The following is a 12,919-nucleotide window of genomic DNA, read 5'->3' as shown; positions in this document are numbered from 1 at the left end:
CGGCATTCTGACAGCAAGGTGAGCAGACTTATATTGCATGTAAATCCTTGTTGTCAGAAAAGGGATCTCGAGGCCCGGCGCACCCGGCTCTCTGCCGGTCCTGGATCTCCCCAACCCAAAAGACATCCTGCATAGGTAAAATTAAATTGTGTAAAACACTTTGAGAGACTGAGTCCGATCTGAAGGGTAGAGTTTTGCATGCAAAGCAAGCTGCGAATACTGTATTGTCTGTGAATGGGTAAAAAGTGAGACGCAAAAAAACCGAACGCTGATTGATGCAACTAGGTTAGTCGAGCGGTTTGGAGTGGGATTCCAGGTTACGACTTGCCCAAGGAGAGTAAGTGTAGGAAGGCCTGCCAGTCCAAACCTACCCAGGACCTCGGGTAAAGGACGTCAACCGAGAGGGGGAGAGGTCTATGAGAGGGATTGTTCTCCTACCTGATACGGTAGTTAGAACCACAGAAGCACAAATCGGCAGAAGAAGAGAGGGAGGTAGTTAAAGGTTAATAAGAGACAGTAAAAGATCTATCTGAGTAGAGTAGCGTGAGATAGTAAGGCGGGAGTGATGATCAATGAGGGATTCGGGACATATTCAAAATAACCACAAACAGCTTGGAGAGACTGCACTGACACAGTCCCTGAGTAGCGGAGCGAGCACAACTATTTTAAAAGGAAGATTCGCAAAGCAAGTTGGAGGAGGAATTAGGGAGCAGTATAAAAACGGAAAAGACATTGGATTGAGAGGATTTATGCATATAGTTAATTTGGATGAGGTAAGAAATGAATGTCCATACGTAAATTGGGAAGGAATAACAAACAGAAGTTGGATAAACAAAATAGAGACAGACACGCTAGGAGAATTAATAAAGAAACCTGGCCCGTGTAGGGCTCTAATACACATAGACGAACAAGAGCATACTACCCTTAAGACAGGAAAAGAAAGATAGTACCAGGAAAGGGTATAACGGGAAAGTGGATATCAGGACCTCGGTTAGAAGTACAAACGTTAACAAGGGAAGCACAAGGGAGAAGTAAACAGGGGACTGACCAAGGAAAATTGGTACATTGTGTGATAATAACTATAGTGCCAAATTCCGACGAATTAAACAACAGAATTCACGATAGTAACTCAAGGGTACGGATAATGGCAAGCAAGGCTAGAACACCGGTGGAGATATTAGGGGATAAATTTCCAGCCCTCAGAGGGGACATAGCACACATTTCCAAAAAATGGACTAAGAGGACGAGTAAGTCAAACACGCGGTGGTCAGAAGGGGGCATGTGGTGCATAGAGAGATGCGAAGATCAGAAGGGGATACTAAAAAATTATAAAATTAAAGATGAATCGAGAAAAGGATGGAGAAGCGCTGAAAGGGAATGTGAAGGGAAGGTGAGAAAAAGTCTGAATAGAGAGGAAAGTGAAACAGTAAAAGGAAAGCCAGAGGGGAGAGAAATTAGAACGAAAGAGAGTAAAAGGAAAGGAAGGGATGTAGAGGAAAGATGTTGGGGAACGCAGAAATGGGGGGACGTATGGAAGTATGGGGAGAAATGGGAATGGAAGTCCCCAGAGAAGGAATGAAAAAAGGAAAAAACGGAGGAAGAGGCGGAGGCAGAGGACAGTAGTGAAGATGAGGAAAGGCAGCTAGTGTTGGGGGGATGGAGCAACCCCCTAATGTTCCAAGGACCAGTGAACTATCAAGGTTCTCTATAGGGAGGCCCAGAGAACCCCAAAATGGTAGGACAGTACGTACAGATAACGGATACAGCTGACCAAGAACCCGTAGTGAGTGTTAGAGTAGGAGGGGTTGAGGTCCCCATGATGATAGATACCGGCGCTACGTGCACGTGCATACAGGCAAAGTATGCAGATCACCTACTGTTGTCAAACCAGTTTGTGAAAACTGTGGGGTTCTCGGGGAAAGTAACGTTAACTCAGATGACGACGCCGGTACCTGTCACCATCGGAAACAAAATTGCCTATGTACCTGTATTAGTGTGTGATAAAACACCATTAAACCTACGAGGGAGAGATGCAATCTTAGGATTAGGACTAAAGTTAGAATGTACAAATCAGGGAATTAACCTAACAGGAATGTATCCCCTTAGAATACAAGGGGAAGAATGGGCCAATGTATATTGGTTGGGGGACATAGGAGACCAAGTCAAAGAACGAGCGTGGGGAATTTGGGGAAAGTTTGTGGAAGCACAAATTCCACAAGCCGAATGGCCGGAAACAGAATTACGCAGTACAATGATATTTGATGAAGAACAGAAACCCGAGATACAGGAGAAGTGGGGAAAGGAGACAGGACAAGAACAGGAAGTAAAATCAGGAAGCGTTTTAATTGGACCAGAGGGAGCAGCCCTTACAATTGTGAGGAATGAATGGGTGAACAAATGGTTCTCTATACCTGGGGCAGAACCACATGTTACATTGAAAGTGAATCCTGGGTATAGATTGAAGGACCTGGGACCAATGGTACTTAGAGCACGAGAATTAGAATTTGTTCAGACAGACAATATAGATATTTGGATATCCTCTGATGGACAAATGATAAAAATAACTTTGGACGTTTCAGGAAACCGAAACAGGTAAGAATAGAGGTAAAAGAGGAGGAACAAGAACAGGAGTGGAGAGAAGGCTTAGAAAGAGATTTGAATTCCCTTCCACAGGAGCTGTGGTCCAGACAGGACACTGATGTGGGAAGAGTCAAAAACGCTACTCCAGTGGAAGTCAGGTTAAAAACAGGATGTCAGGGACCATATAGACCGCAATATCCCATCAAGGTAGAAGCAGTAGAAGGAATTAGAGGAACAATTAGGGAACTGATAGAAGCAGGAGTGTTGAAGGAAACCCAGAGCAGATGCAATACGCCATTACTACCAGTGAAAAAGGCGGATGGGGAAAAATGGAGGTTGGTGCGTGACCTAAGGGCAGTCAATGAGGTAGTGGAAGACAGGCCAGTGGAAGTACCAAACCCTTACAACCTGTCAACTAATATGCCACCTGAGAGCAAATGGTTTACTGTGATAGACCTATGTTCAGCATTCTTCAGTGTGCCATTAGCCCAAACAAGCCAGTATCTGTTTGCATTCACATATGAAGGAAAACAATACACATATAATAGGATGCCCCAAGGATTTAAGCATTCACCGCACGTATTTAATCAGGTATTGAGAGCAGATTTAGAAGGGATACAGCTGGAAGGAACATTGATACAATATGTGGATGATTTATTATTATGTACAGAAACAAGAGAACAGTGCAGGAAGGATAGTCTAAAACTATTAGAAAGACTAGCGGAAGGAGGGCACATAGTATCCAGGAAAAAGCTGCAGCTGTGTCAAAGAAAGGTAGAATACCTCGGAAGGGAAATATCAGCAGGACAAAAGAGGATAGCCTCACAGCAGATAGAAGCGGTATTGAAAGTTCCAAAACCACAGACGGTGGGGCAAATGATGACATTCTTGGGAATGACAGGATTCAGTTCAGAATGGGTAGAGAGCTACGCAGAAAAGACACAGGCGTTGCGGAAGATAATGAAGGAGGCGGGATGTGAAGAACTAAAAGCAAAACTGATATGGGATAGGGAGGCCTCAGAAGCATTTGAAAACATAAAGAAAGAAATGGCACAGGCACCTGCGTTGGCTTTGCCCATATATAATAAACCCTTTGACCTTTTTGTAAGTAACCGGGAAGCAGGGTTTGCTACAGCAGTACTAATGCAGGAAAGTTGTAAAGGCAGGAGAAGGCAGGCCATAGCTTACTATAGCATCAAGCTAGATGATGTAGCTATGGGATACCCCCCTTGTTATCAAGGCCTGGCGGCAGCCTGGTGGGCATACGAAAAGGCAGCCACGATCACAATGGGGTATCCGATAAACATACATGTACACCACAAAATAGCTGAACTAATTGAACAAGGGAAATTTGTACTCACGCCTGCCAGAATTCATTGTTTTTTCGAATGTTGACCACCTTCCCCGATATTACGATAACGAAATGTAATAAGGTTAACCCAGCCGATTACATGCCACTGCCCCATGAGGGAGAAGAGCATGAGTGTATGAGGGAAACAAGAACATTTATGAAACTAAGAAAAGACCTGAAGGCAGATAGATTAGACACAGAAGGAAAAAGAACACTATATATTGATGGCTCATGTTACAGGGACCATGTTGGGAATCACGCGGGCTATGCTATAGTTGAGCAAAGAGGGGAAACATTTGAAGTAGTAGAGGCAGAAAGGTGTGAGCACCCTTGCTCGGCCCAGTTAGCAGAACTTAAAGCACTGACCAGAGCATGTGAACTGGCAGAAGGGGAAGCAGTAGAGATCTATACTGATTCAGCTTACACACATGGAGTGTGCCACCTGTTTGGAGCAATATGGAGACAAAGGGGATTCAAAAAAAGTGGAGGAGGACCAATACAACATGAAAGCCAAATTAGAACATTAATACAGGCTATGATGGGTCCAAGGGAGTTGTCTATAATCAAGTGTCAGGCGCATAAGAAGGGAATGGATAATGTTACCCAGGGAAATGCCAAAGCCGATAAAGCAGCCAAAGAAGCGTCAGGATGTATTATGACCACGATAGCCCCAGTAGAAGTAGCGAGACCACACCCCGGACCAGGGGTGGGGAACGTTGATCCCCAAACCACCCTAGAAGATGTGGCACAATTACAGGAGGAAGCCACCATAGCCGAAAAAACAATGTGGAGAGACAGGGAAGCAATACAGGGACAACATGATGGACTATGGAGAAATGGGGAGGGATTGATCATAGCACCCACATCATTACTAACCGTACTAATCAGCGAAGTACACGGGGTTGACCACTGCGCAAGAGGAGAGGTAGCCAGGAAAATTAAAAGAGAAGGATTTTGGTCACCATACTTGCAAAATTCAATTGACTATATATTGGGCCAGTGTGAGGTGTGTGCCCAAAATAACATTAGGAAGAGTATTACTGTTCCAATACGGCACATACCAATTCCCGAAGGACCATTTAAACACCTATGCATGGACTATGTGGATATGGGAAAGGTGGTAAGAGGGAAAAGATACATGTTAGTGATTATTGACAGATTCAGTAGATGGATAGAAGCAACGCCATCCAAAGATCAAGGATCTGGAACGGTGATTAACTTCCTGTCAAAAGAAATTATCCCAAGATTTGGCATACCTATGCAATTAAGTTCGGACAATGGATCTGCTTTTATCAGAAGGGCAGTGAGAGAGACTCTCTCGGCACTCCAAATAAAGCAGAAGTTTGGGCGTGTATATCATCCTCAATCTCAAGGAATGGTGGAAAGAGCAAATGGGACCCTTAAGGCTAAAATAAGTAAGATTTGCAGTGAAACAGGGAAAAATTGGATTGATGCCCTGCCGCTAGCACTAATGCAATACAGAAGTCAAGAAAATAGAATCACGCATTTGAGCCAGGGGAGAGAGGGTGCCATTGTCAATGGGGTGCAAGTGACATCCAACCCCCCTAGACTAGCTAACTCTAAGGGTCAGGGACAAGAGGGAGGAGCTGGGAGGAGGAAGGGGGTGAGGAGCGGAGGCCTCAGCCTCTTAATCTGCATAACAGGTTTGAGGTTCTTGCTTCCAGTCTGGAAGAGGACGAGGCAGGTGAGGTTGGTGAGCAAACTGCACACGGTACAGTGATGCAGCAGGACATAGGCAAAGAGAAGGGGAAAAGGAACGTATTAGTGATTGGGGATAGTGGGGTGAAGGGTATTGACACTGTCCTTTGTCACAATGACAAAGTGCACAGAAGGGTGTGTTGTCTGCCTGGTGCTCGGGTACAGGATGTCGCAGCTGGGCTGCAGAGAAACCTGGAGTGGGAGGGTGAGAATCCAGTCGTTGTGGTACATGTGGGTGCCGGCGACGTAGGCAAAGTGCGGACTGAGGATCTGGGGAGGGAGTATGAAAAGCTGGGAATGGAATTAAAAAGTAGAACCGACAAGGTGGTTATCTCTGGGCTACTGCCTGAACCGAGTGCAGACGGGCATAGGGTTGACAGGATTAAGGAAGTGAATGGGTGGCTCAGGGATTGATGTGGGAGGAATGGGTTTGAATTTATGGGGCATTGGCACCAGTATTGGGGTAGGTGGGACCTGTTCGGGCGGGATGGGGTTGGTCTGAACTGTGCTGGGACCAGAGTGCTGGCGAATCGAGTAAAGAGGACTGTAGACAGGGCTTTAAACTAATTAGGGGGGGGGAGGGTGCGAGGGTAGGTGACGTTACGAGGTCTAAAGTTAAGGATAGGGTACAGGTAAGGGAAGAGGCCAAGGATGTCCCAATAATAGAGGGAGTAGGGGGCGTGAGTATGGTTGGTGGCGTTACGGCAAATAGGGTCCAGGTGAAGGCTGGGATGAAAGCGCTTTATCTGAATGCACGAAGCATTCGGAATAAAGTGGATGAGCTGGTGGCGCAGATCGACACAAATGGATACGATCTGGTGGCCATTACAGAGACGTGGCTGCAAGGTGACAGGGACTGGGAGCTGAATGTCCAGGAGTATCAAGTGTTTAGGAAGGATAGGCAGAAAGAAAGAGGGGGTGGCGTAGCTCTGCTGATTAAGGATAGCATCAAGGTGGTAACAAGGGATGATATTGGAGCCAAAGAGCAGAAAGTGGAATCATTGTGGGTGGAGATTAGGAACAGCAAAGGGAGGAAGACGCTGGTGGGTGTCGTCTATAGGCCCCCGTATAATGATCTGGAGGTGGGGCGGGCTGTTAACGCGCAAATAAGTGCGGCGTGCAGGAATGGGACGGCCGTAGTTATGGGGGATTTCAATCTGCATATTGATTGGTCGACCCATGTTGGACGCGGTGGGCTCGAGGAGGAGTTCTTGGAATGCTGCCGGGATAATTTCCTTGAACAGTGTGTGTTGGAGCTGACGAGGGAGCGAGCTATCTTGGATCTGGTGCTATGTAATGAGGCGGGTAGAATTAGGGACCTTGCGGTGAAGGATCCTCTTGGAGAGGTGATCATTGTATGGTGGAGTTTCTGGTGCAGATGGAGGAGGAGAAAGTGGGTTCCCGGACACGCGTCCTTTGTTTGAATAGAGGGGAGTACGGTAGGATGAGAGAAGAATTGGCGAATGTTGACTGGGGGAGCACGTTGGAGGGAGGGTCTGCTGAGGAGCAGTGGAGGATCTTTAAGGAGATCTTTCTTGGTGCTCAGCAGAAATTTATTCCGATGGTCAAAAAGGACCGTAGGAGGAGAGGTAATAAGTCGTGGATAACGAAGGAGGTGAAGGAAAGTGTTAAATTAAAAGCGGAGGAATTTAGAGTAGCTAAGAGTAGTGGGCGAGAAGAGGATTGGGAGAGGTTTAAATGTCAACAAAGATTGACAAAGAAGTTGATAAAGGAGGGTAGGAGAAACTATGAAGCTGGGCTAGCGCTTAATATAAAAAAGGATAGCAAGAGTTTTTATAAATATATAAAAAGGAAGAGGCTGGCTAGGGTGAACGTTGGTCGTCTAGAGGATGAGAAAGGGGAGCTAGTGGTAGGGGATGGGGATATGGCTAAGGTATTGAATAACTTTTTTGTTTCTGTCTTCACGGAGGAGGACGTGAATAATTTGCTGGGTGTTAGCGATGGAAGGGTGTTAGGACTGGAGGGTCTTAATGACATTACTGTTACTAGAGAAGCAGTGCTCGACAGACTGGAGGGGCTGATTGTGGACAAGTCCCCAGGACCGGATGGAATGCATCCGAGGGTTCTGAAAGAAATGGCGGAGGTGATAGTGGATGCCTTGGTGGTTATTTTCCAGACGTCGCTGGATTCCGGGGAAGTGCCGGAAGATTGGAAAACGGCTAATGTTACGCCGTTGTTTAAGAAGGGTGCCAGGCAAAAGGCGGGGAATTATAGGCCGGTTAGTTTAACGTCTGTGGTAGGTAAAATGTTAGAATCCGTCATTAAGGAGGAAATTGCGAGGCATCTTGAAGGGAGTTGCTTGATAGAGCAGATGCAGCACGGTTTCATTAAAGGGAAGTCATGTCTGACAAATTTACTGGAGTTCTATGAGGATGTGTCTAGGGCGGTGGATAGAGGAGAGCCGGTGGATGTGGTCTTTCTGGATTTTCAGAAGGCGTTTGACAAAGTACCTCACAAGAGGTTATTGCAGAAGGTCGGGGGTAGGGTGTTAGCGTGGATAGAAGATTGGTTGTCAAATGGGAGGCAGAGAGTGGGGGTCAACGGGTGCTATTCGGATTGGCGGATGGTGACTAGTGGAGTGCCCCAGGGGTTGGTGCTGGGGCCTCAGCTTTTTACCACTTATATAGATGATCTGGAGGAGGGAACCGAGTGTAGGGTGTCGAAATTTGCTGATGACACCAAGATTGGGGGAACGGCAAATTGTGCGGAGGGTGTGGAGAGTCTGCAGAAGGATCTAGATAGGCTGGGCGAATGGGCCAGGAAATGGCAAATGGAATTTAATGTTGGCAAGTGTGAGGTGGTCCACTTTGGTAGGAATAATGGTAGGAAGGATTATTACTTACGTGGTGAAAAACTGCAGCAGGCGACAGTGCAGAGGGACCTCGGAGCCCTTGTGCATGAGTCGCAAAAACCCAGCTTGCAGGTGCAGCAGGTGGTCAGGAAGGCGAATGGGATGCTGGCCTTCATAGCGAGGGGGATTGAATATAAAAGTAGGGAGGTCTTGCTGCAGCTGTATAGGGCATTGGTGAGGCCGCAGCTGGAGTACTGTGTGCAGTTTTGGGCGCCGCACCTGCGCAAAGATATTTTAGCCTTGGAGGGAGTGCAGAAGAGGTTTACTAGGCTGATACCGGAGTTGAGGGGATTGAGCTATGAGGAGAGGCTGAATAAACTAGGCTTGTACTTGTTAGAGTTTAGAAGAATGAGGGGAGATCTCATTGAGACGTATAAGATGATGAATGGGATGGATAGGATAGAGGTGGAGAGACTCTTCCCGCTCAAAAAAGACAGTAGGACTAGGGGGCACAGCCTCAAGATAAAGGGGGGGCTGCTTAGAACGGAGTTCAGGAGGAACTTCTTCACTCAAAGGGTGGTGAATCTCTGGAATTCTCTGCCCGTTGAAGTGGTGGAGGCTGCCTCGCTAAATATTTTTAAGACGCGGGTTGATGGGTTTTTGATAAGAGAGGGGATTAAGGGTTATGGGGAGAGGGCGGGAAAGTGGAACTGAGCCACGACAGATCAGCCATGATCTTATTGAATGGCGGGGCAGGCTCGAAGGGCTAGATGGCCTACTCCTGCTCCTATTTCTTATGTTCTTATGAGCCCACATGAGATGTTGACAGGAAGAGTAATGCCGGTACCAAAGATTAGAGGATCGGGGGGCCCTACGCTAGAATTCTTAGATCAGGATACAAGAGAGTATATACGACAATTAACTGTTATACGTAGAACTATATTTGAACAGGAAAAAGCCAAGGAGCAGGAGAGTCCGGCAGCGGAATGCCAGATCAAACCTGGAGATCGAGTATACATCAGAAAGTTTCGGAGGCGCTGGAACAAACCCAGAAGAGAAGGACCATTTGAAGTCACCAAAGTCTCCCCCACGACTTTGCAAGTAGAAGGCAGCGCATTGTGACTAACAGTGCGACAGATGGTGACACAAGTAACTCGCAACCAATCTCCCAAAAAAGAAACAAAGGAATGGGGAAGTGTCAAGCTGCCCCCGCTGAATGGACTCACAATAACCTTGATCGAAACGGAAACTCATCATTCTGTGAAATAGCAGCATAACAGGGCGGGGGGTGGGGGGGGGGGGTCGCGTTTACGGAAGCAACAACACCTTACCGATGCCCATTGAGGCCAGGAAACTTAGTATGTACACAGTGATCAGTCTTTTTCCCTTCCCTAGACAAGAGTGGGAAGGTTTTTGGCTGATAACTGTTAGCGGCAGGTAATCTGGGGGAGCAACCTAAAAATCAGGACTTAGATAGACAGGCCATGATAAAGTTAGAATGGGGACATTGATCCCTGACCAAAATATTTGGCTCCCCCACATTGCTTGTAAATATGACAGGAGTACGTGTATGTGAAGAGGATTAAACAAAGCGACTACCTGAGTTAGCATTTTGGGAACTAAGATGAGACTAGAAGGTAGTCTCAAAGGGGGAACATGTGAAAGAATTTGTTCTGAAACTTGAAATTAAAATTTGTACAATGAGATGGGGTTAAAATGTGAGATGTGATGAGACCAGCATGATTAATCAAATCAATGTTTGTTACCTAATGTAATTAGCTATACAATGATTGTTGTTTAGTAACTCAACCCCATGTGATTATGGCTGAAAGGAAAGAGTAAATATGTTCTCTTTATTATTCGGTCTAAGCCAGTTAAGCCATGATTATTGCACAAGCAGAACTGTCTGGGTGACTAAAAAGATCAACCTTGAAAGTAAGATAAGGATCTCAGGGTATGGAGTTGTAGTGAGCATAAAAAGACTGTAAGCGAACAGTTCATCAGAATGTTCCGGACATCCCGGCTTTATTGTCTTGTGTTGGAGAATAAAGTCTACTGCTTGGAGGATTACGACTCAGACTCTCTGTTTCAATCGGATGAAATCAGTTGTCGTCTTGGGGAACCACGACACCAGCTGTCCTTTGAGACAGGACTTCCTAATCCAGCAGGATGGCAGACTGCCTTCAGCCTATGAATGGCCAATTTAAATAACATTGGGGCAGCCAGTGTCCTCTATTGGTGGGGTCCCTGCACCCAACTCTTCAGCTGTGGAGGGGGATTGAGGAATCTGACACCTCATATAGTTTAGCTCCATATCTATCCATTTCACCGTATTGGCTGCTCCTTCACTGAGCCTTTTCAATATATCATGAATTCTATTATGTAAAGATGAAGTAAAGATTAAATCTGTTTGCTTGCACATACTGTTCATAGACTTGCACAAGTGCTTCTTGCCTTTCATGTAACATAGTTAGTCTGTGCCCCTCAAAATGCAATGGCATTAGTTAAAACTAGTTTAAAAAAAAGGAATCTTTGCTGTATTTGTTATTTAGATCATGATATTAATAAGCCAATAAATGTTTCTTTTTAACTTGGTTCAGGCTTTCAGTTGAAGAAGCCCATTAATTTTCAGCCTTCTGTAGCTTACCTTAACATTATTTATGCATTCAAAACAGCAGAAAGGAAAATTTCTGGTTCTGCAAACTCAACTTGGGAGGAAATTCTCTGGACAGTGGGATTTTCATTCCGTTAGTGGGTAGGAATGCAAGTGATAACTGGAGCTATGCCTGCTGTCCCCAGAACGTGTTTGGAGACTGCCACAAGGAACCATTGGGTGCAGAGGCAGGCTGTGGAAAAGGCCCACCTTGGTACTCCAGCACTTTTAATACAGCTCTTACAAAAAGCAATATAATAAAAAAGCCCTCCGAAACTCACCACCACTGACTGCCCCACATACCCCGTGCCTCATCCATGTCAACCTATGTCACCTCATGCCACCCACCATCATCCACGACCCTTCATACTCTCTGTGCTAACTTATGACCCTCTCCCCATTCCCCCATGACCCCTTATTCCCTCCTACCTGCTCTTGCTCTTCCACCTGGCCTTCTTGGCCTTTCATACTGTCCATGTCAACCCATGTCCACTACCCACAACCCTTTGCCATCAGACTCTCCATGTCAACTCATCCAGTATTCATCACAGGAAGAGCTCACAATCCATACCGAGATGAAATAAAATAAAGTTCTTAAGTGTCTGTTGATGAGGTCAATGTTTAAAAACCCATTCACTACATTTGCCTCCTTTCAGCTACTTCTTATGAAAGCAAACATTTATATTCATAGCCTCATTTTAAAGACTGTTTAAGCACTTGGCAGGCAGGTAGGCCTTTTCCACAGCCTGCTGAAATATCTCAAACTGTGAACTGACAGGCACACTACTCCGATAACAGTAGGTTGTGAAATCCGTCAAGCAGCACAAATCGTATGATAAGACTCAGCTTTATGTCAACCGACATTGAATAATGTATGAGACTAAACAGCAAGCACGGATTTTCTTTTGCACAGCAGTGAGTAAAAAAATAAAGGTCAGGAGATTTAAATCCTTTGTCAGCTTGACAATTACAATAATCTTGACAGTTGCAATAAGTTTATCCAATTTTTGTGCATATTCATATCTTCTTTCAACAATCTCAAAGGGCATTTTATCTCTCCAAAAGGTCACTTGAAATCGCCCAAAGAACACCTGACCTCTCCTCTAAATGTCTCTGGATCCATCCATAAGGGGTATCTTATCTCTCCAAAAGGGTACCCTACCTCTGCAAAGAACTCGGGCAGCTTTTGATGTTCTTCTGCACAGTCCAAAGCCCACACGTCATGTTTTGGACATCCCAGCTGCACTTCAATACGTGAACCGTGGATGTGAAAGCTACAATCTGCTGCCCTTCCTTGCTCTCCCTGTCCCATGTAAATGGTAGATTCTGGGTTTAGGAACTTCTGGATTTGGTCTCCGACACCTCAGCTATAACCCATTATGTGGACAACGAGGCCACACTGAAACTGCCATCACATAATCAAAACTAACAGGAGAGGATGTTGACAACTTATTACTTTTGTCATGTTGAAAATTCAGGGCACAATACTTGTAATGCTTTTAATACATAAATACATTATATTTGACATGATAAAGTCATCTCAGTAGCATAGCTAGAATAAAATATTTAAGATTTGTTGTGTTAAACTTGTCTTCAAATATTTGCATAAAACTAATGTATCAACATTGAGTTCCTTTTCTGATGCTATGTTCTGTTGGTTATTGACCAGACCACACTATATCATACAGGAAATGTATTCATGATCACTTTATTTTCTTGCTTCCAAGTATAGGTTTTTGAGGCAAAATTATCTAACATTGAATTCAAGGAATATTTAGATAAGTTGTTTGCTTTAAATGACAGG

The 12,919-nt window shown here is 45.3% G+C and overlaps 1 protein-coding gene across 1 annotated transcript in view; it reads left to right on the top strand.

The window, feature by feature from the left end:
• The window catches only part of LOC145348875 (protein diaphanous homolog 3-like), a 527,933-nt gene that overhangs the window by 423,951 nt on the left and 91,063 nt on the right, over positions 1 to 12,919 (top strand). The window lies entirely within an intron of this gene.

The sequence above is a fragment of the Carcharhinus amblyrhynchos genome, chromosome 10, assembly GCF_965287045.1.
Source record: "Carcharhinus amblyrhynchos chromosome 10, sCarAmb.v2.hapA, whole genome shotgun sequence".
Classification (NCBI taxonomy): Eukaryota; Metazoa; Chordata; class Chondrichthyes; order Carcharhiniformes; family Carcharhinidae; genus Carcharhinus; species Carcharhinus amblyrhynchos.
The sequence above is the reverse complement of the archived record's forward strand: the minus strand, read 5'-3'. Positions and strand labels throughout refer to the sequence as shown.